General features: G+C 36.9%; 1 non-coding gene across 1 annotated transcript; it reads left to right on the top strand.

The window, feature by feature from the left end:
- Window positions 1-1,428: 1,428 nt before the first annotated feature.
- Window positions 1,429-1,532, top strand: LOC150032178 (small nucleolar RNA R71). The gene has a single exon (XR_016525633.1). It is a non-coding gene; the product is annotated as a small nucleolar RNA R71 (small nucleolar RNA).
- The last annotated feature ends 21,766 nt before the right edge of the window (window positions 1,533-23,298 follow it).

Genomic DNA, 23,298 nt, shown 5'->3' with positions numbered 1-23,298 from the left:
CAAAACGTCTTCAATCTTTCCTTTAGGGTACTTAATCATTCTGTCAGCGAGTTGAAGAGTAACAGAAGTGGGTTGTACTTCACCAATTCCCAGTTTCTTAAAGATTGAGAGTGGCATGAGATTAATGCTGGCTCCCAAATTACACAATGCATGTCCCACATCCAATCCTTCTATCGAGCAAGGAACTGTGAAGCTCCCAGGGTCCTTCTATTTCTTGGGTAGATTGTTGCTTACTAACGTATTGCACTCTAGCGTTAGAACGATTACTTCCGTCTTGCTAACTCTTCTTTTCTTTGTCAAAATGTCCTTAAAAAATTTGACATATGTTGGCATTTGCTCCAAGGCCTCTATAAGTGGAATGTTGATATGCAATTGTTTCAGGAGCTCAAGAAAGTGCTTGTTCATCATTTTTCTTCATCAACCATCTAGGGAATGGTGCGTTCAGTGGCACCACAGATTTTCCCGTGTTAGACGTACTTGGTTTTGAATGGCTTGTGGTCTCAGGCGTTCTTTCTTCTTGATCTTCTACTGCCACTGAACGTGTGTTGCGTTCTTTTGAAGGACTGTTGTTTCTTGGATTCATTCTTCTTTCTTCACGAGCTTTTCCACTTCGCAACGTCACTGCGTGACATTGCTTCTTTCCATTGTTGTTCCCAGGTCTTTCATGGTTACTAGGTAGAACTTCAGGCTGCCTATTTTTCAACTCGCTCGCTATCTACCCTACCTATATTTCCAGGTTTCTGATAGACGACGCCTGACTTTTCAGCAACGCGTCATTTTGGGCTATTTACTCCTTTAATAGGTTCTCAAGTGGAGATCCTGAGTTCGATGCCTATCCTCCTCTATTAAAGGACTGTTGATGTTGCTGATGCGTTGGTTGAAATGTAGGTGGCGGTCCTTGCCTTTGCTGTTGGTTCGCCCCTAGGTGGTGCTCCTGATGATTTCCTCTTGTCCAAGTAGATGGTTTTTCCATCCAGGATTATAGTATTGGAAAATGGGTTGCTTTTAATGAAGCATACTGACTGAGGATTGTATGGGCAATCAGCATAGAAGTGAGGATCTCCACAGCCCACACAGCTAACCATGGGCTACCCGAACGCTTCTACCTGATTCACCTTCTGCTGATTTGATGCGTTTCCTAGCGATATGTTCTGCAAAAGGCTGATCATCGTAACCACTTGTGCAGAAAGTGTGGCTATTGCGTTGGAATCGATAGAATTAACATTCTGAGATCTCTTCTTCCTATCAGCTCTTCTCTCATACGTATCATCCACCCATTCCATGTTATACTTAGCAATGCGGTCTAATATCTCTTTAGCCTCAGTGTAAGATTTATCCATAAATCCTCCAGCTACCGTTGCGTCGGCTACCATTTACGATGCTCTATTTAATCCACCATAAAAAGTCTCCATCTAGATAGTTAGTGGGAGTCCATGATTTAGGCAATTTTTTACCAATCCCTTAAAACACTCCCATGCAGCGCTTAAGGTCTCACCTTCTTCTTGTTCAAAGTTCATAATCTCTCGACGCCTCCTCGCGTTGGTGGTAGGTGGGAAGTATTTTTGTATAAATTTCTCCACCAACTTCTCCCAAGTGGTGATTTCACCAGGCTCTAGTGAGCTTACCCATTGTTTTGCGTCATCACGCAAAGAATAAGGGAATAAAGACAATCTGATCGCCTCTAGGGTGATTCCAGGAATCACAAATGAATTACACGTTTCTACGAAATGCTTCATGTGGGCGTGAGGATCTTCACCACGACCACCCCCAAATTGTCCAGCAGTCTGGAGCATTTGAAGCATTACAGATTTCATCTCGAACCTCGTCCCATCTGGCATTGGGTATATGATTCCTAGAGTGAAATCATACAGTACAGGGGACGCGTACTACCTCATGGGACGCGTGCTACTGTTCGCCGTTAGGATCAGATTTTGTGCAGCATGAGCTAGTTGCTGATCTAAGTTCTGATTTTCCTGATTGTCTGCCATTGCTTTTTGCCTGTTCTGTTGTTTGAGAAATTACTGCCTCAACCTTCAATGACGATTAGATCGGTTTCTACGTCGGAAGGTCCTTTCAATCTCGGGGTCGTATATGAGTTCAACAGTGCTCTCCCTGCTCATAAACGTTCACAAGCTTAGGCTTAACTTGTAATACTCCCTTGACTGAAGTGTTCCTACAAAAGATATAAATGAAATTTCTGGTTAGTCTTGTTTCTGAATCTCGGCAACGACGCCAAAAACTTATTTGTTGCTATCGTTATTCGAGCTGGAAGTGTATTGTATAAAATAAATTGGAAAAATAAGTTCTCTGTGTGAATGGTGCATTGATGCTTTGATGCGTTTAAGTATTTATAACACGTTGGTGCATTGGAGATGTGCAAAAGAACGCACGACACTCCTATTATTGACGTTCAAGTTTTCCTAAACCAGACCCAAGTATAAATCCAATTTAGGTTCCTGGTAATTCCAGGGTCGAACTCAGGGATTCAGTTAAGCTAATGCAGACCTTGCGTTGTAGCTATTGTAAGGGTTTCCTAAATGTATGAGAGAAATGTGTTATTTACACTAAGGTGTTATGCTTGTGTAAGAAGATACAAAATAGTTGAGTGGTGAGTGATGAATCATGCGAAAATGGATTTTTAATGTAAATGGTATGCGTCGATCTAAGATGAATGTACACGAACTAGAATGTGATGTGGATGAGATGGGTTTGCCTGTCTTTGCTTATGCATTAGACTCTTATTCAACACTTCTCAATGCGAATAACATACAAAACCTATCTCTAGGATGCATGCGTCGAACACATAATGCAATAAATACCAGTAAGTCTATCTCTAGATGTACTAGGCGTTCTACTTGATGCGGCTTAGTTATTCTCTCGAATAGTCTAAGTTAAAGATGTTTTTACCAATTGATCAAGATGGCTTAAGCGTTCGAAATGAAGTTTTGCATATAAAGTATAGATGCATTCAACATACACAAGAAATAAACAATGGCAAAGTATGATGGATCAAATATATGAATTTATAAAGAAGCAGATTGTCTTTACAAAAGAAATATTTAATCAAATGAAATGAAAGCGATAAATGAGATGAAAGGAACTGAGTCAAGCCATAGAGTACAATCTCTTGTATCTCTTTGGCTCAATCTAGTTGTGTACAATCACTTGTATAGAAGTTGGGCGAAGTGTCTTTCTCAAGCTTGACATCCTTCGCTCCCTGACCGGCGGTGATGGTGGTTCTCAACCCTTTTGATCGTCTTGGCACCACAGCACAGCTTCTAAAGAACTAAAACTATGACTATGCTATGTATGAGAGTGAGGATCTACAAAATTTCTGCGTATGTATATGTATATATGTTCTGGAGGGACTTCATCTATTTATAGGTGTTGAAAGATAGGTTGTTCCCTTTAGTCTTGAATCCAGGTCTTGAACAAGGGGCCCCACCCTCTCCTTAGCCCGAGAAGGATTCGGTTTATAGGTTAGACCTTAAACTAATTGTTCATTAGAGGATCAGTGTAACTTAAGGAACAAGATGTAGTCTTGAGGGTAAAATGGTTTTTATGACCCAACCGAGATTATGAACAACCTTTTAAGGATTAGCTTACTAATCATGGTTATATCAAATGGACACAAATATATCTATAGTGAGGGGAGTACAACTATGAGACTATAATGGAATGACCCATTAGTTAACGAATGTTGATTAGCTCCGTCTAAAGAGTTTAGCCAGCTAATCTCGGATTGTTGGAGCCCATGATCAATAGTTCCATTAGGTTCCCCTACTAACTCATATGGAATAAACTTAGAATAGTATGATAGAATGATTCGAATTGTTCGAATTAGGTGAAGAAAGAGAAACCGACAAGTATATGTGATATAGTGGTCGGTTTTATAGTTTAGAGATATAGCTTTAATATTTAAATATCAATAATATGAATACGTTCATATTCGGAAGCTTATAAATAATGGAAATGGTCAAAGATGTAAAAAGTCAAAGAGTTGACTTTTGACTTTGAAAATTCAAACTTTGACCGACCTTATATTCAAATGTGGTTTGAATTTCGAGAAAATGAATGTTGATTCGTGCTCGGGAGGTCAAAATTAGTCAACACGGGAAAAATCATAAAAAGTCAAGATGTTGACTTTTTAGTCAAAGTTTGACTTTGACCAAATGACTATTTTGCCCTTTGATTATAGTTAGTGGAAAAATCCAAACTTTTGTTGGACAATTCCACTAACAAAATAGCAGGCTAGGTGTTGACTTATAGTGGAGACATTAAGCCCACTTAGTTAGTGGATTCTAGGTGTTGGGTTATTATGGATTTGATTCATACAATTGTTGCATTGCTTTTTTCTATAAATTGGGCTTTCAATTTTGGATTAAAAACTCTTGCCCATTTTTGCCAAAATTATTTTTCAAATTTGGGCTGAAAAAAAAAACTATTTTCTTTGAGGAAAATTCATAACCCAAAACCCAACCCAAAGATCCATCTTATTTTCCATCTCTTTTCTCTCTCTCGGGTTTCTTCATCCATCGGGTCCCACAATCCGGTTCTGTATCCAGAGGATATTAGGTCAACTCTAGTGGTGGTCTGAAAGAGTTCGGGTCAAGATTCAGCGAGGAAAAGTGGTTTTCGGGAGCTTCAAATGTAAGTTAATTTACTGTTTTTTTTCCTTCAATTAGAGTGTAATTAGGTCTTTTTTCCGCTGGGTATGTCTTGTATTCCATCATGTGGTATCAGAGCATGCTTTAATTATGCTCAATTGCTTTTGGTGGGTGTTTTTTTCTTTTCTATTCAAAGGTTGAATGAAATGTGGACTAAAGTGGATTAATTATGATTTTGGCATTGTTTTTCTTTAAATTTCTTGTGGAAATTTGTAATTTCTCACATGTTTATGAGCATTAATGTGTGAAAAAGGGTCTATAAATTTGTTGGAGTCATTAGAGTTGAAATTAGGCTGTAATTGCTTGATTCCGAAAGAGAAGACAGCAGCAAAAATGGAGAAAAATTGATCACAGACCCGAAATTAGACACCAGACCCGAGAAGAGAGCTCCCAGACCCGACCCGAGCAGCCGTCCGACCCGGTTCGAAGCTGTCTCGCACACACCCTTGGCTTTGCACGCCTGCCCTACCCGGATCCGACCCACGCGTCCGCTCCGCTTCATGCAGCCTCGCGCGCCCATTTGCCCACCTACATCCGACCCGCTCTGCGACCCGCGCACCCACGCCTCCGTTAACCATGCCAGCATGCGTTGACCAGCCGGTCCAGATGGTCTGGACCAGTTCGTTTGACCTGGTTGAGCCGGTTTGATCGGTTCAACTTGGTTTTTGGTATTTTTGGGCCGATTCGAGTGGTTTCTGAGCGGTTCCATATGGTTCAAAGTGTTTGAAGCCGGTTCTGGGAAGCTGGTTTCTGATTTATGTAATAAATTAGTTATTTGTTTGTTTTTAATGCCAAAATTGTTCCACTTTAGTGTTGTTTACCTATTATGCATGTGATGTATAATGTTGTTTGATTATGTGTGCATATAGTATGCCATATAGTTTTAAAACCTCACCATAGGAAAAGCATTTGACATGCGTTTGTTATATCTTATAAGTGTTATAAAATATATACTGTACATGCTTAGTTTTAACATAAGTGTTATATTAAAGCATCGTTGTTTGAAGGAATAATGTTATAGATGAATGCTCTAGGGTTATAATTATTATAATTTATTTTATAATTGTTATAAAATAACCTAGACTTCTAAAATCTATAACAAAGATAAGATGCATGCTCATTTAGGGGTAACCATCGAGCAATCCCAATTTTCATAGAAAATAGGTCGATATCTTGTAAAACCGAAGTTACAAGAAAACTCACCCGACGAGATCTTGGCAAAAAGTCAGATAAGATGACTAAGGTTGAAGGTTTTTAAGTTGACAGTTCACGGAACACCTACTACCTGGAGATCGAGCGGCATCTGAGTTAGGTTAAACCGATTTTATGAGCATGCGTGAGTGGTGTGAGGTAATAAAATTTGTTTATCACCTAGACATCGTACGTTAAAAATCCAGTATAAAAGTTATACTCAGATGAATCACCTAGACTTAGGATATGTTTAGTTAGCCAAAATGTATCGCTAAGTATTTTATACCCTAACCGTCTAGAACACTTCAGCTCAATAGAAGTAATGTACTTTTAGCTCTAGCGTCCCTAAGAGTTCACACCGTGAGATTCATGCTTGGTTTTGGGCTGCCCTGGGAGTGGACTCCATTCGGAGAGTGTTTGCATGAGCCAATACCAAGGTGAATAGGGGAAGTTGTTCATAGTAAGTGGGAGAGGGAAGTGTGCCAACACATCCTACGGTCTCTTCCATTAGGTCGCATCATAAGATTCCTATAATGTGCCTGCATGTCTGCCCTGGAGCGAGCTTACCAATCGAAGGGCTGTATTATAGGATTTGGAACTCCACGAACTCTAGAAATAGATAGGGTCTCTCAGGTCTGTTTTCATTCTTGTCTTTCCAACTTCAAGAGCATAATGATTCCGATCTTTGAGGTCTGAAAATAGAGGGTCACACTTACGAGAATTACTAAGTATTAGTAAATTCTTGATCAAAGTAGCGATAACTGAGTTACTATAGGAATAAGAGTTATTCTGGTGATAGTATCTAGTCAAGATAGTCTTGGTTCAACGGAGGAATAGTCGATCACCCCTCGTTGAAGGTTATTCTAAACCATTGAAATATTGTTGCAAAATATAATGATAAAGGGTACATTATTAGATTTTTTTTCTAAACTTGATTGGATTTAAAAGATTAATGTTTTTACTAAAAAGGATATGTTTTTCTTTTCAACATGACTAGCTCTTTAGATCAACTCTTAGCTTCCAAGAAACTAAACGGCGATAATTACTCAACATGGAAAAACAATCTGGATTCAACACTAGTAATAGATGACCTGAGATTTGTCTTAACTGAGGAATGTCCTCAGGCCCTTACCTCGAAAGAAGCATAAGGTAAATATGATTTACTAGTTGCTGAAACATGTTTAGTGGAGTATGATACCTCAACCTGAATATTGGATTCAGGAGCCACTAATCATATTTGCTTCTTTTTTCAGAAAACTAGTTCCTGGAAAAAGCTTGAAGAAAGCGAGATCACCCTCAAGATTGGAATAGGAGAGATTGTCTCGACCGAAGCAGTGGGAGACTTGAAGTTGTTTTTCAACGATAGATATATTATACTTAAAGATGTTTTGTATGCTCCTAAAATGAGACGAAATTTAATATCTATCACATGTATAATGAAATAAATGTATAAAATATCTTTTGAAGTTAATGAAGCGTTCAATTTCAGAAAAGGTATTCAAATTCATTCTACTATACTTGAAAACAACTTATATAGGTTAAGACCAACTAAAGAAAAATTTGTCTTAAATACTGAGATGTTTAGAACAGTCGAAACTCAGAATAAAAGACAAAAAGTTTCTTCTAATGCCTATCTATGGCACTTAAGACTTGGCCACATAAATCTCAAAAGGATTGAGAGATTGGTTAAGAATGGACTTCTAAATTAGTTAGAAGATAATTCTTTACCTCCATGTGAGTCTTGTCTTGAGGAAAAAATGACTAAGAGATCTTTTACTAGAAAAGGTTTCAGAGCCACAATACCCTTAGAGCTCGTACATTCGGACCTCTGCGGACTGATGAATGTCAAAACTCGAGGTGGGCATGAATATTTCATTAATTTTTTTTATGATTATTCAAGGTATGGTCATATTTACCTAATGCATCACAAATCTGATTCTTTTGAAAAGTTCAAAGAATATGAGGCTGAGGTTGAGAACTAGTTAGGTAGAACAATTAAGACACTACGATCAGATTGAGGTGGGGAGTACATGGACTTAAGATTCCAGGACTATATGATAGAACACGAATCAAGTCACAACTCTCTGCACCTAATATGCCATAGTAGAACAGTGTATCTGAAAGAAGAAACAGAACCTTGTTGGACATGGTTCACTCAATGATAAGCTTTGCTAAGTTACCTGGTTTCTTTTGGGGACATGCATTAGAGACTGCTGTCTATATTTTGAATAACGTTCCCTCTAAAAGTGTTTCAGAAACACTTTATGAGCTATGGAAAGGGCGTAAAGGTAGTTTACGTCACTTTAGGATTTGGGGATGCCCGACACACATGTTGGTGCAAAATCCTAAAAAATTGGAACATCGTTCAAAACTATTCCTATTTGTAGGTTATCCAAAACAAACAAAAGGTGGTCTATTTTACGATCCTCAAGTGAATAAGGTATTTGTATCGACAAATGCCACATTCTCAGAGGAAGACCACGTAAGAAGTCATCAACCTCGCAGTAGACTAGTATTGAATGAAATTTCCAAAGACGCTACAGATAGAACTAGTTCATCTACTAAAGTAGTAGATAAAACTAGTATATCTGGTCAGTCACATCCTTCTCAAGAGTTGAGAATTCCTCGACGTAGTAGAAGGGATGTTCATCAGCCTGACCGTTACTTAGGTTTAACAGAAACACAAGTTATCATACTGATGACGGCATAGAGGATCCATCGACCTATAAACAGGCGATGAAAGATGTGGATCGTGATCAGTGGGTCAAAGCCATGGACCTCGAAATGGAGTCTATGTACTTCAAGTCTATCTAGGGACTTGTAGATCAACCAAATGATGTAAAACCAATTGGTTGTAAGTGGATCTACAAGAGAAAACGAGACCAAGTCAGTAAAGTACAAACTTTTAAGGCTTGGCTTGTGGCAAAGGGTTATACCCAGAGAGAGGGAGTGGACTATGAAGAAATTTTCTCTCCCGTTGCCATGCTTAAGTCGATTAGAATACTCTTATCCATTGCCACCTTTTATGACTGTGAAATTTGGCAGATGGATGTCAAGATAGCCTTTCTAAATGGCGATCTTGAGAAGAGTATCTATATGGCTCAACTAGAGGGGTTTATTGCATAGGGTCAAGAACAAAAGGTTTGTAAGCTTCAAAAATCCATTTATGGGTTGAAACAAGCTTCTAGATCTTGGAATATAAGATTTGATACTGCGATCAAATCTTATGGCTTTGTACAGAATGTTGACGAGCCTTGTGTTTACAAAAAGATCATCAATTCTACTATAGCATCCTTAGTTTTATATGTTGACGATATTCTACTCATTGGGAATGAAGTAGGTTATCTAATTGACATCAAGAAATGACTAGCAACGCAGTTCCAAATGAAAGATTTAAGAAATGTGCAGTATGTTCTCGGGATTTAGATTATTCGGAACCGCAAGAACAGAACACTAGCCATGTCTCATGCAACTTATATAGACAAAATGTTGTTTAGGTATAAGATGCAGAATTCCAAAAGAAGTTTGTTACCTTACAGATATGGAATTCATTTGTCAAAGGATCAATGTTCTAAGACACCTCAAGAGGTTGAGGATATGAGACACATTCCCTATACTTTCGAAGTAAGGAGCCTGATGTATGCAATGTTATGTACTAGACCTGACATATGCTACGCAGTAGGGATAGTTAGTAGGTATCAGTCCAATCCTGGAATTGATCATTGGACTGCCGTTAAAAATATCCTCAAGTATCTTAGGCGAACGAGGAACTACATGCTCGTGTATGGTACTAAGGATTTGATCCTTACTAGATACACTGACTCTGATTTTCAAACCGATAAAGATGCAAGAAAATCTATATCGGGATTAGTGTTCATTCTGAATGGAGGAGCAGTAGTGTGGAGAAGTGTGAAGCAAAACTGTATTGCGGACTCCACAATGGAAGCTAAATATGTAGTTGCATGTGAAGCAGCAAAGGAAGCAGTATGGTTGAGGAAATTCTTGACAAATTTTGGAAGTTGTTCCAAATATGCATCTTCTAACACCCTATATTGTGATAATAGTGGTACAGTTGCAAATTCAAGAGAACCAAGAAGCCATAAGCACGACAAGCATATTGAGCGCAAATACCATCTGATCTGGGAGATTGTACATCGTGGAGACGTTGTAGTAACCCAGATATCTTTTAAGCAAAATATTGCTGATCCTTTTACAAAGGCCCTCACGGCTAAAGTGTTTGAAAGTCACCTACAGAATCTAGGTCTACGAAGTTTGTAAACTAGGACAAGTGAGAGAACTTTTGGGTATATGCCCTAGTTTATTGTATTCATATGTTTATTGTACTCATATGTTTCTCACTTAAATTCAACATTATGATACTCCACTAGGAGTTTTAGTCCAAGTGGGAGTTTGTTGGATTTTATGTCCTAAAACTCATAGTTTGTAAATTAATAAACATATTCTATTTTGTTTTTCGATAAAGTTGTTATTGAAATTGTAAACTTGAATCCAATAAACTAAGGTCCTAAGGCTATTTAATGTAGTAACATAAATGTGGATCAAGTTCAAATATATAGCCAAAATAGTCTATAGTATATGAATAAGGTTGGGCGCCTTATTCTGGGGACACTATGGATGCAGCCCACTTTGTAGTTAGTACAAACAATGTGATCCTAAATCGTTCATATAGAGATATGTGAGTGAGGGCATCCCATGCAATGAGTTTGCATAAGACTGAACCATGAAATAGTCACTTTTTACGTTCTAAATGTCGTTTTATGTATAAAATTGACTATTTCGTTAATTGATGACCTAGGTAACTTAATCTTAATCTTGAGCTAACTATGAACTCCTATTCACTCGAAACTATCCTTAGATCTGCATAGGTGAGGGCAGTTCATCATCACTGGCCCAATAAGCCTCCCATTTCAGGGGTAAGATCAGGTGGATAACTGGGAACATAGGGTGTAAGACGTAATTTGCTCCTACCCGTTATAGGGATAGTAGATAGGTTGTTCCCTTTAGTACTGAATCCAAGTCTTGAACAAGGGGCCCCACCCTCTCCTTGGCTCGAAAGGGGTTCGGTTTATAGGTTGGACCTTAAACCAATTGTTCATTAGAGGATCAGTGGAACTTAAGAAATAAGATGTAGTCTCGGGGGCAAAACGATTTTTATGACCCAGCCGAGATTACTAACAACCTATGAAGGATTAGCTTACTAATAATGGTTATATCAAATAGACACAAATATATCTATAGTGTGGGAAGTGCAACTACGGGACTATAGTGGAATGACCCGTTAGTTAACGAATGTTGATTAGCTCCATCTAAAGAGTTTAGCCAGCTAATCTCGGATCGTTGGAGCCCATGATCTATAGGTCCATTCAATTCCCCTACTAGCTCATATGGAATAAACTTAGAACAGTATGATAGCATAATTCGAATTGTTCGAATTAGGTGAAGAGAGAGAAACCGACAAGTATATGTGATATAGTGGTCGGTTTTATAGTTTAGAGATATAGCTTTAATATTTAAATATGATTTAAAAATCAAGAATATGAATACGTTCATATTCGGAAACTTATAAATAATGGAAATGGTCAAAGATGTAAAAAGTCAAAGAGTTGACTTTTGACTTTGAAAAGTCAAACTTTGACCGACCTTATATTCAAATGTGATTTGAATTTTGAGAAAATGAATGCGGATTCATGCTCGAGAGGTCAAAATTAGTTAACACAGGAAAAATCATAAAAATTCAAAATGTTGTCTTTTTGGTCAATGTTTATCTTTGACCAAATGACTATTTTGCCCTTTGACTATAGTTAGTAGAAAAATCCAAACTTTTGTTGGATAATTTCACTAACAAAATAGTGGGCTAGGTGTTGGTTTATAGTGGAGACATTAAGCCCACTTAGATAGTAGATTTTAGGTGTTGGGTTTTTATGGATTTGTTTTATGCAATTGTTGCATGGCTTTTTTTCTATAAATTGGGCTTTCAATTTTGGATTAAAAAATTTTGCCCATTTTTGCCAAAATTGTTTTTCAAATTTGGGCTGAAAAAAAAAAACTATTTTCTTTGAGAAAAATTCATAACCCAAAACCCAACCCAAAGATCCATCTTATTTTCCATCTCTTTTCTCTCTCTTGGGTTTCTTCATCCACCAGGTCCCACAATCCAGTTCTGAGTCTAGAGGATAGTAGGTTAACTCTAGTGGTGGTCCGAAAGAGTTCGGGTCGAGATTCAGCAAGGAAAAGCGATTTTCGGGAGCTTCTAAGGTAAGTTAATTTACTGTTTTTTTTTCCTTCAAATTGCATGCTAATTTCCTTTAAATTATAAGCAATTATAGTGTAATTAGGTCTTTTTTCCGTTGCGTATATCTCGTGTTCCATCAGTATTGACTCATTTTGCTGTCTAATCTGCCAACTGTTCTTGAACGAAGTCAGAGCCGCTTGGCTAGAAAGGATTAGAACCACTCGATTGGAAGGAATTGCGAGCGATTTTGGTAGCCATATGTGATGACGGCTTGAGAACATGGCTTGATAGATCGAAGCTCGTGGCTTGGATCGGCACTGACTCACGCAACTGTGGTATCACATTGAAGGAAATAAAAAACGAGATGATTTTCGTCTGCAGTGGAAGACAGACTATTCCAAATTACAATCATGAATCAATAATACATTTACAGTCGACTTCAAAACAAACGGTTATACAATTATACAGAAATTACAGCATGAACAATACAGAAGAACGGAGATCAAACTTTATACGAAATCGGCAGAAGAGTCTCCACGCTTCGATGCACGACTCTGATCGAACAACAGTAACAAGTAGCGCTCGATCTACACGACCGCAACATCGTACGAACATAACACGAACACTTTGCACTCGTCCTCAGCGATCTCCTCGATCACAAACTCCTCCACAACATGAATGAACATCGTGCTAATCCTCAGCGACACGAACAACCTCTACTGCATCATGAACGGCCTCTAGAAAACCTCGACGATGTCGAGTTGAGTCTGACACCACCAACAAGACGACCTTGGTATTCTCGGTGAAGAATCTAGAGGGTGGGCTCTGTTCGGACTTGGTATGAGGCAGACGAATGGAGGAACGAACGATCGCATACACAACTGGGCAAGTGGGAGAAGTCGAAGACCTATCATATAGGTCAATGCCCAATCATTTAGATAAAACTATGCGATCGTCTAGCAAAAGCTATTTAGCTTGATTTGTCGCCTACAGACTCTAGATGATCGTGTACCTTGGGTCAGTGATCGTCTAGAAAATCTATGCGATCGTTTAGTAAACATTGCATGATCGTTTAGCTCATACCTGCATGATCATTTAGCTCGCCCAGCCGTCGTTTAGTAAATCTATATTTACTTGACGACTTCCGTGAGTTTCTTTTCGCCGGAGAGAAAACTCAAATTCTTTTTTCAAAATTTTGCAAAAACTTCTTTTTCAAAATAGGAAACCAATTCCTTTTAAACTCACGGTTACCATGATCCAATAACCATCCGCTACTTTGGTTATTTAAAAGAAAAAATATTAATTATCTAATAATTAATATTATTATAAACATAAATGATAACCAACTTATCAACTATATTTATAACCTATAGTTTTAATATTTCATCTCATGAAACATATAAACCATAGTTCTTTTTCTATTCCATGGTACGTAATGTAAATCTCATTTATATCAATCCTCCACTAGATGTATCTTATACATCATACTGATTATATAATATATAATCAAAATACCTATTGTCAATTTGAACATTTCAAATCAACACCAAGAACTGATCCTCAATAGAATCCAAGCTACCAAGGGGACCTCATGGACCTGTAGATCCGAAGCTCCAACGGTACGTAAATAACTGACTAAACTCTTTAGTCATGGGATCTACCATCCGTTAACTGCCAGGTGCTCTATTAAAGACCGACAGCTAAACTCTTCTCACTACAAATATGTGTCCATCTTAACCAATCAGTAGTGCGATAACCCTTCAAAGATCACTCGTAAGTACAGCTGGGCCAATAACCGTTATGCCCCTGTAGTTACATCTGTCTCCTTAAGTATCACTGATCCCTCTAATGAACATAAGTCATAGTCCTACTATGACTGAGTCTTCTCTTCCAAAGAGAAATTATGGCCACTATGTTCAAGCCCTGGAATCAACCCTTAAGGGAGCAATCTCTCTGTTTATCCCTACTTTGGGAAATGAGTGAATTTCATCTTGTGGATTGAGTTCCCAGCTCCCAGATCAGACAAGTCCCCAAAAAGGTAGGCATGTTGAGTTAGCAATCTGACCACTCTCACTCATACTAATCAAAGAACCGCCCTCAAAAGCAGAAGTTCCCAAAACACTCAGGATTGAGGTCATGTCACCTATGGTCGTTTAGGTCAGATGCAAGTCTCTAGTATCAACGGCGTTATATACAGAGTCTAGTCATCTCGTGGTCCAGGTCTTATACAAACTCTTTGTATAGGACACCCCCGCTCCACATCTCCACTGAATGGTCAGGATCTACCATCTATAGTAGTTTACAACACTTGCAAACCTCTACAAAGCAGACCGTATCCATAGTGTCACCAGGATCAAGTATCCACTTTAATCCTTATACTACATACCGATTTAGGTTATCACCTAAGGCCTGATCCACTTGTATATCATATATACATGCTTAAGTTCACATAAGATAACCAAGAAGCTTTGTTTATTGGATATGAATAAATACCAGAATTAAATAACACTTATTTTATTCTTTGAACAATGTGTATCTTTACAAAACAACGAGACTCCAGGAGAATTAGGACACCAATCCCAACAATCTAGACATCAACGCCTGTTGTCTGACTCTGTTCATCGCATGCAGCTGGGTGTCATCTGATGGTTGGGATCGTACCATCGAGGGTTGGAACATCGGGGGCTAGAACATCAAATTCGGTTACGGCTTCATGAGCGGCTGGAACATCATGTGCGACTGGAACTTCCCAGGCGGCTGGAGCTCGAGCACCAGCGGCTGGGCATTGCATGCGTCTGTCTAGGCTTCAACATCGATGGCTAGGATCGATGCATGCAGCTCGAACTCGACCGAGATCTTCTGGGCATCAACACCGGCAGCTAGAATCGACGAGTGCGGCTCGGACTCGACGAAGATCTGCTGGGTTTTTCGATCGTCTCCATAGGCGGCTGACCCGTGCGATCCAACCTGTTCGTGCGGCTGACTAGGGCCTGAATCAGCAGATCCGTGCAATCCGAAGCTTGATCCATGCGGCTTGTTAATGGTTGATCCAATCATCTTCTGAAACCGGGGCATCATCATCCGAAAATACCGTTCCATGGCTATTTTAATGTCAACTTTGATTTATGTGTTCTAGTGCCAGATTGCCCTTGCAATTCTCCTGTTGGGTTTTCCTCAATGGTGCCCAGGGTTTCATCTTGCTCTGATACCATGATAAAAAGTAAATAGAAGAGAAAATGGCACACACTTGTTACGTGAAAAACCCTAGTACAGAGAGAAAAAACCACGATACAGAGAACTTTTATTATAATAATGTGATACAAAGTAATGCCCAGAGGCTACAGTTTAAATAGAAAAAGATGAAATCCTAAGGTATACATAAAAAGACAAAAATGCCCCTAGGGCAAATATTCTATTTTCAACAGGAACGAGAGGTGGTTTCTTCTTCGAACATAAAGAAAACAAAGTGTTTGTATCGATAAACTCTACTTTTCTAGAAGAAGACCACACGAGGGAGCACAAGCCCCGTAGAAAAGTTGTGTTGAATGAACTTTCCACAGAAACTACTGAACCTTCAACAAGAGTTGTTGAAGAACCCAACACCTCAAAAAGAGTTGTTGAAGTTGGATCATCTAATAAGTCAAATCCACCACAAGTGTTGAGGAAACCTCGATGCAGTGGGAAGGTTGCGAACCCACCTATCTGTTACATGGGTTTAACAGAAATCCTAGCTATAGTAGTTAATAGAGATGTTGAGGATCCATTGTCTTACAAGAAGGCAATGGAGGATGTTGACAAAGATGAGTGGATCAAAGCTATAGATCTTGAAATGGAGTCAATGTACTTCAATTCGGTTTGGGATCATGTAGATCTACCTGATGGGGTTAAACCTATAGGTTGCAAATGGATCTACAAGAGAAAACATGGTGTTGTTGAGAAGGTGAAAATCTCTAAGGCTAGACTAGTGGCAAAGAGTTATACCCAGGTTGGGGGAGTCGACTATTAAGAGACTTTCTCACCTATTGTCATGTTAAAGCCTATCTGGATCCTCTTGTCCGTTGCTTCATATTATGATTATGAGATTTGGCAAATGGACATCAAAACTACCTTTCTGAATGTCAATCTTAAGGAGACCATCTACATGGAGTAACTTGAGGGATTCATCACTCAAGGTTAAGAGCAAAAGGTTTGTAGGCTAAATCGGTTCATTTATGGACTGAAGTAGGCTTCTCAATCTTGGAACATAAGGTTTGATACTACAATAAAATCTTATAGATTTGATCAAAATGTTGATGAGTCTTGTGTATACAAGAGGATCATCAACAATTCAGTAGCTTTCTTGGTGTTATATGTAGATGATATCCTACTCATTGGGAATGATGTATGTCTATTGACTGAAGTTAAGAACTGGCTGACGACCCAATTCCAAATGAAAGATTTGGGAGAGACTTAGTTTGTTATGGGAATTCAGATCTTTAAATATCGAAAGAACAAAATGCTAGCTCTGTCTCAAGCATTCAATGCAAAACTCCAAGAGAGGCTTACTCCAAGGAAGCGTAATTCATCATAAACCAAATCATGTCTAACATAGTTCGATTTCTCCTTTTTGATACACCATTCTACTGAGGTGCACCAAGTGCTGAGAGTTAGGATACAATTACATATTCTATCAAATAGTATTGGAATGTCAGATCCATAAACTCTCTACCTTGATCAGATCAAAATGTCTTAATTGTTCTATTTAATGCATTTTTCAACTTCAGCCTTGAATTCTTTGTGTTGGAGTTGATGCCCTAAATCATGTAGGGTCCTATAGTTTGTAATTGTAATGTACAAACATTTTATTTATGTAATAAAATATGTGATAATTTATTTCAAAATTAGTTGCATTAACCACAAATCAATAAACTAACATCCAATATTATATTGTAGCTTAAACATGTATGTAGAGACATACGGGTGGATCACATTTAAGTGATAACCTAAATGGTCTGTAGTAGATGGATAAGGCTGGATACCTTATCTTAGTGACACTATGAGTATGACCCGCTTTGTAGATGTTACAATTGCTATAAAGTATTACAAATGATCCGATCCTGATCATTCATGTGGAGACATATGAGCGGGAATATTCTATAGAAAAATGTTTGTATAAGACCGAACCACGAATGTTGAGTTTTATTATATAACGTTGTTCATAATAGAGACTTACATTTCACTGGGATGACCATAGGTAACATTACTTGGATCATAAGTGAGTTGTGAACTCCTACCCATGAGGGCGGTCCTTTGATTTGTATGGGTGAGAGTGGCTAGATTGTCGACTCAATAAGCCTGCCATTTTGGGGATTCGTCTTATTAGAGAGCTGGGAACATAGCTACACAAGAAGAAATTCATTCCTTCCCTAATGTCGGGGCAAATAGATAAATTGCTCCCTTAATGGCTGATTCCGGGGCTTGAATAATGCGGTGCCACACTCTCTCCTGGCCGAGCGGGGTATAGTCTTAGTTGGACTATGATTTATTGTTCATTAGAGTTATCAGTGGTACTTAAGGAATTAGATGTAACTACAGGGGCAAAACGATAATTTTGGCTCAATTGTACTTACGAGCAATTTATGAAGGGTCATCATACTATTGATTGGTTATATTCAATGGACACAGAAATACATTTGTAGTGTGAAGAGTGCAACTGTCGGTCTTTAGTGGAGTGCCCCATAGTTAACGGATGGTGAATAATTTAATTAAAGAGTTTAATTAATTATTCATGAACTTGTTAGAGCTTCAAGCTACAGGTCCATGAGGTCCCCTCGGTAGCTCAATGAGAATAAATGAGAATCAGTTTTTGGATTAATTTGAATTGTTCAAATTAATTGAGGAAATTAATTATATATGATATAATTAATTTAATTTTAATTATATGTGATATAATTACAATAATGTATTTGATACATTATAATATTAATTATTTATGAGAAGAAATAAATATTTGAATATGATTCAAATGTTAATTATATGAATTGGATTCATATTGTTAAATTTAATATAAATGTGATTTATATTAAATGTCATTGGTGAGAGAAAAGAAACTATAGGTTATATTGTATTTGATACAATAAATAAACTATAGGTTATATGTTATATCAAGTTATATTTGATATAACATATAGTTTAATATATATATTATATGATAAAGTGTTTATCATATAAATATATATATTAAATTATTTATTAAAATAAATTAAGTTTTTTAATTTAATTTATTGTATTTTATTAATTTTGAATTAATTAATGGGAGAGAGTTGTAACTCCCTCCCCGTCTTTCCTCTTCTGATCGTGTGAATGGTGAGGTAGTTGAGTCTTCTTCTTCCTGCAAAAAGAAACAGAAGTGAGAATATGGTAGATTTTTTTTTCTGTGATTTTGTTTCAGAGAAATTTCCATCCTCTTCCTCTCTTCTCTCAATCAATTCCATTCCCTCACAAAATCCAAAATAGCCAGAGCTCATACCTCTTGCATTCTTTGCTTGAAAATATTAAGGTTTCCTAGTGGTGGTGCCCAATTGGCCTTACAAATTGTACATGTTTTTCACAATGAAAAGGAAATGTGAAGATTTTGTATTCTTCAAGGGTAAGTCTTCTCCTTCCCTTTCTCTTTTCTAATTTCTTATGCATGCTTTATTGTCTTCTTAAATGCATAGTTGTTGTTATGTTTACTGTAAAATTAATGTTCTATAAAATATTGGAAATTGGGACAATTTGCTTTCGCTACAGGCCCTTCAGAGGGATCCTTCAAATTAAGCTAAACTCCTCACCTTAACTTCATCGCATGGCCTTACAGCCACTTAAGCCTTTCCTGGTCAGCACATACTTCTACCCATCGTCATATCCTCTGAGCAATACCTTCAATGCATGATCTTTTGTTGCCTCATTTATCAACCTAACCCTTAACATTGGCATACGAGGTTGGTCGCATACTTCTCTCATACCACGTTCTTATACTTAGCCATAACGTCCCCTTCTTGGACCTCTGGCCACGTAGTTCAACAGAGCTGGCCGCATGGTGTCTCATAACTCCAACACATGGAGTCCTTTACTTTCTCTAAGGGTTAACTTCTTTCTACTTCACCTGAGAGCTCAACATTCCACACATAGCATATTTTCTTGACTTTTTTCCAACTTGCCATTATTTAAACTTCTCAAACTCTCTATGCGTCGACTGCTCTTACAACCCGAGCGCATATACTCTTAACGCTTAGAAAATTTTCCTTCTCTTAATATTACAACCACCTCATTCATTAAACATACTTAGCTTACTTTTGCATTAATGTTAATACACATCTTTAAAACATAATTAAGAAAACTTAAACTTAATTAACTAATAAAACAAGTTCAAGGGTTTACACATATCATAACATCGGGGGAATATATTACAAGCACGAGTAGAGATGTTCATTCAGACGCACAGAGACCCACCACGAATGGGGCAGGGAATCCCCTATTGGATGGGGAATGGGGGAGGGAGTGGGGGTAACTTTTTTCTCGTTGACTAAGCGGGAACAGGGATGGAGACTATATTCCCCATCCTCGTCTTCGGCTCTATCCCCGCCCTGCCCTGATGAATATAATATATATTTATATAATAATAATAACAATAATAATAATAAGTATTATTATTATTATTATTATTATTATTATTATTATTATTATTATTATCACAACTACTACAAAATGATATTCTATTTACATAAACAAAATATGAGTTTATTATTATTATTATTATTATTTATATACACTTTACAAAAATTGTGGTAAAAAAATTGTCATTTTTTAAATTTCATTTCAATTTTTTTGTACTTTAATACATTTCTGAGTTATTTTAACAATTAAGACTTTCTTCCTTAAGACCATAAATGTTGTAGTATTTAAATGAAAGGTCAGACTATGATATTGTAATATTTAATTTTAACTTTTAGAAATTATAGGATTAAATTACATTTTTGCACATATAATAGTATTATTTTTATTAGAAAAAATTATAGTATTTTCTTTGAATAAAAAAATATATTAAAAATAACACATTCGATATATAATTTTATTTGGTTGAGAATAAAGTTAAGCATTGCTAAAAATGAATATATTGAAAAAACGAATGAAAAAATTTTCTCCCCAGGAATCCGGTCCCCACATGGAATTTCGTGGGGACGGGGAATGAAATAAGGGGACGGGGATGGGGAAGGCTTCCCCGTCCCCACCTCACCCTGTCCTGTAGGCATCTCTAGACACGAATGATACCTAATTAGAAGTGTATTACATGTCAAAATACCTGAGATATATATATTAAATAAACAATAGAATATAAGATATATATATCTGTTGAATGAGAAATTTTGGACTAATCAGAAGTTGCCACGTCATTTACTAAATTAATGACGAAATTCCAAATCATTAAATTTGGGCCCAATTAGGAGTTGACATATGTCCCGAATTGAAGTTGAAGACAAATTTTGATGACGCCACGTAGTTTTATCATGACCGTTGAATTAGATAAGATTAATTTGGCCCAATTTGATATTATTATTTGGGTCAAAGTTAAATAAGCCCAAAAATAGGTTGAATTTGATCTAAATGTCAAATCAGGCCTAAATTTGATTAATTGGGCCAAAGGCCAGACCCATGGACCAACCAAGCCTAAATCCAACTAATTGAGCCCAAAAGTCAGGCCCAAGGATCAATCAAGCCTAAGCCTAAGAAGCTCACTCGAGAGCCCTATAAATAGAGGAGCTCTCTTCATTTGTGGAGGTCAGCAATTCTGCATTCCAGAGAGCTTAGAGGAAATTCTTTACAATCGAAAGACCTTTTGACTCCTGAAGCTGACCACACTTGAAGACTAAAGTCCTTTGAAGATACAAGCATTCTAAAGACTGAACCTTTAAAAATACAAGCATTATGATCACACTTGAAGATTGAAGTTCTTTGAAGATACAAGCATTTTGAAGGTTGAAGTCCTTTGAAAATACAAGCATTCTGAACATGCTTGAAGATTGAAGTTATTTGAAGATACAAGCATTCTGAACACGCTTGAAGACTGAAGTCCTTTGAAGATACAAGCATTCTTCCAAGACTCAAAGCTCAAGAACATCCACACGCTTTGCTTCTATACATCAAGCGTACGCATTCAACCGAGAGAGAACCAGAAAACTATATCCCCACGAGCGAAGTGGGGCCTGCATGAAGGAGTCAGATGCTTCTTCTATTCTTTTATTCTTTTTCTTGGCGTAGCTAGGCCATCCTGGACTTGAACCAGAGACCTCATCCATGAAGTAAATTATTGCACCTACGGTCCAACCAATTGGGAGAGAATCAATAGATTCCTTTTCGAGAGCGATTCATCCTTCCCGAACGCAGCATACAACTCTTCGTTGTACTGCGCTCTCTAAGTGTGCTTATTCTCCCCTTCTTCCTTACCATGACAAGTCTTTGTGAAATAAATTCGATGAGAAGAAAAAAGAAGGCGTTGAGGATCAAGCACTAGAGATCGAACCACATCGCATCAAATTAACATCAACATCAACACCAACTTAAGTTCAACTCCACGAAACAAGTTTCTCCGGAAGCCTTGTGTGAACACTAATCCTCCAAGAAGATCATCAAGACCAAAGGTCGATCAGCCAAGAAGATCAACAAGCCCAAAGGTCGATCGTCCTAAAAGATCAACAAGCCCAAAAGTCGATCATCCAAGAAGATCAACCAGCTTAAAAACTATAGTTTATTTTGAAAGTATCAAAATATTATGTATTAGAGATTGTACTCACTTTCCACAAAATTAATACAAATACAAAGTTCAAGTTTCACAAAATAAATTTCTCTTGAAATCTCGTGCGAACAATACCAAATAATTAATGAAATATATTACATGAAAACAAATAAGACGTCGTAAACTAACAAGCTCGCATGAAATGCTTGATAAGTGGTTATATTTGCAAATGTCTGAGACAATGTTCTAAGGTATATTGACATACATATCATAACATCAGTGAATATATTATAGACATGAGTGATACTTAATTAGAAGTGCATACATATCAGAATACCTGGAATATACATACCAAATAAACAATGGAATATTTATATGAAAACAAAGGAGACGTCGTAAAACAAAAAGCTGCCATGAAATGGAAAATAAAATCATATTAAATACATTTTCTCTCTATTTGAAAAATAGAAAAAAATTACAATAAATGCATTTTCTCTCTCCAATTGAAAATGAAAAAAAAAATTATATTAAATACATTTTCTCTCTCGATTATTAAGATAGTTTCGTAAATAGGAAAACATATATAAAAATTGGATATAAAGAAGGGTATAATTGTTCGAAATTAATATTAGAATTCGTCTTTAAAAAAATTCAAATTTTAAGATACTTATGAAATATAGGCTTATAATGTTTTGATTAATCTTGTATATGTTCTTGGACTTAGTTGACTTTGGGCCTGACGTTTGAGTTTGGGCTTATTTACTTTGAAGCACCAATTCCTTTCAATAGGCTTTGGTTATTTTAATTTGGGGCAACTACACATGTGGGACAAATTTGGACCCAATATTACAAAAGAATCTAATAGTTTCTAATTTTACAAATACGTCTAATTTATAGGTTAATTTTAAAAATAACGTAGTTTTTTTTAATGACAAAAATAAGGTAGTGACGATTTTTTTTTTTTTTTTTTTTAAAGAAAAGGATGTTTAGAAATAAATTCATGATTTAGGGTTCAACTGAAAACTATTGACAATTTTGAGTGGTTTGATTGTTGATAGAAATCATGTACCGGATACACGATTTTCATTCAATTATACCTCGTATACGAGTTTGTTTTTTTCTTTTTCTTTTTTTTTTTTTTTGTTCTTTTTAAATATTAATGTTGCCTAAGATTTAAAAAGATACATTTTCTATAATTCTTTAAACCTTTGAAATTTCCTTTTTACTCTCTCCAAAGATAATTGATTAATTTAAGGGTTGTTTTCGAATGCAGAAACTTATTTACATATACATTAAAATGTCACTATCTATCAATAATAGGCACTGATAGACATCTAGATATCGATAGATGTCTATCAGTATCTGTCACTAATATACAATGACATTTTGCTATATTTGAAAATTTTTACAGCAACTTTTTCATTTAAAATAAT

Source organism: Benincasa hispida, chromosome 12, assembly GCF_027475165.1.
Source record: "Benincasa hispida cultivar pf3 chromosome 12, pf3_genome.v1.1, whole genome shotgun sequence".
In the NCBI taxonomy this organism is placed as follows: Eukaryota; Viridiplantae; Streptophyta; class Magnoliopsida; order Cucurbitales; family Cucurbitaceae; genus Benincasa; species Benincasa hispida.
The sequence above is the reverse complement of the archived record's forward strand: the minus strand, read 5'-3'. Positions and strand labels throughout refer to the sequence as shown.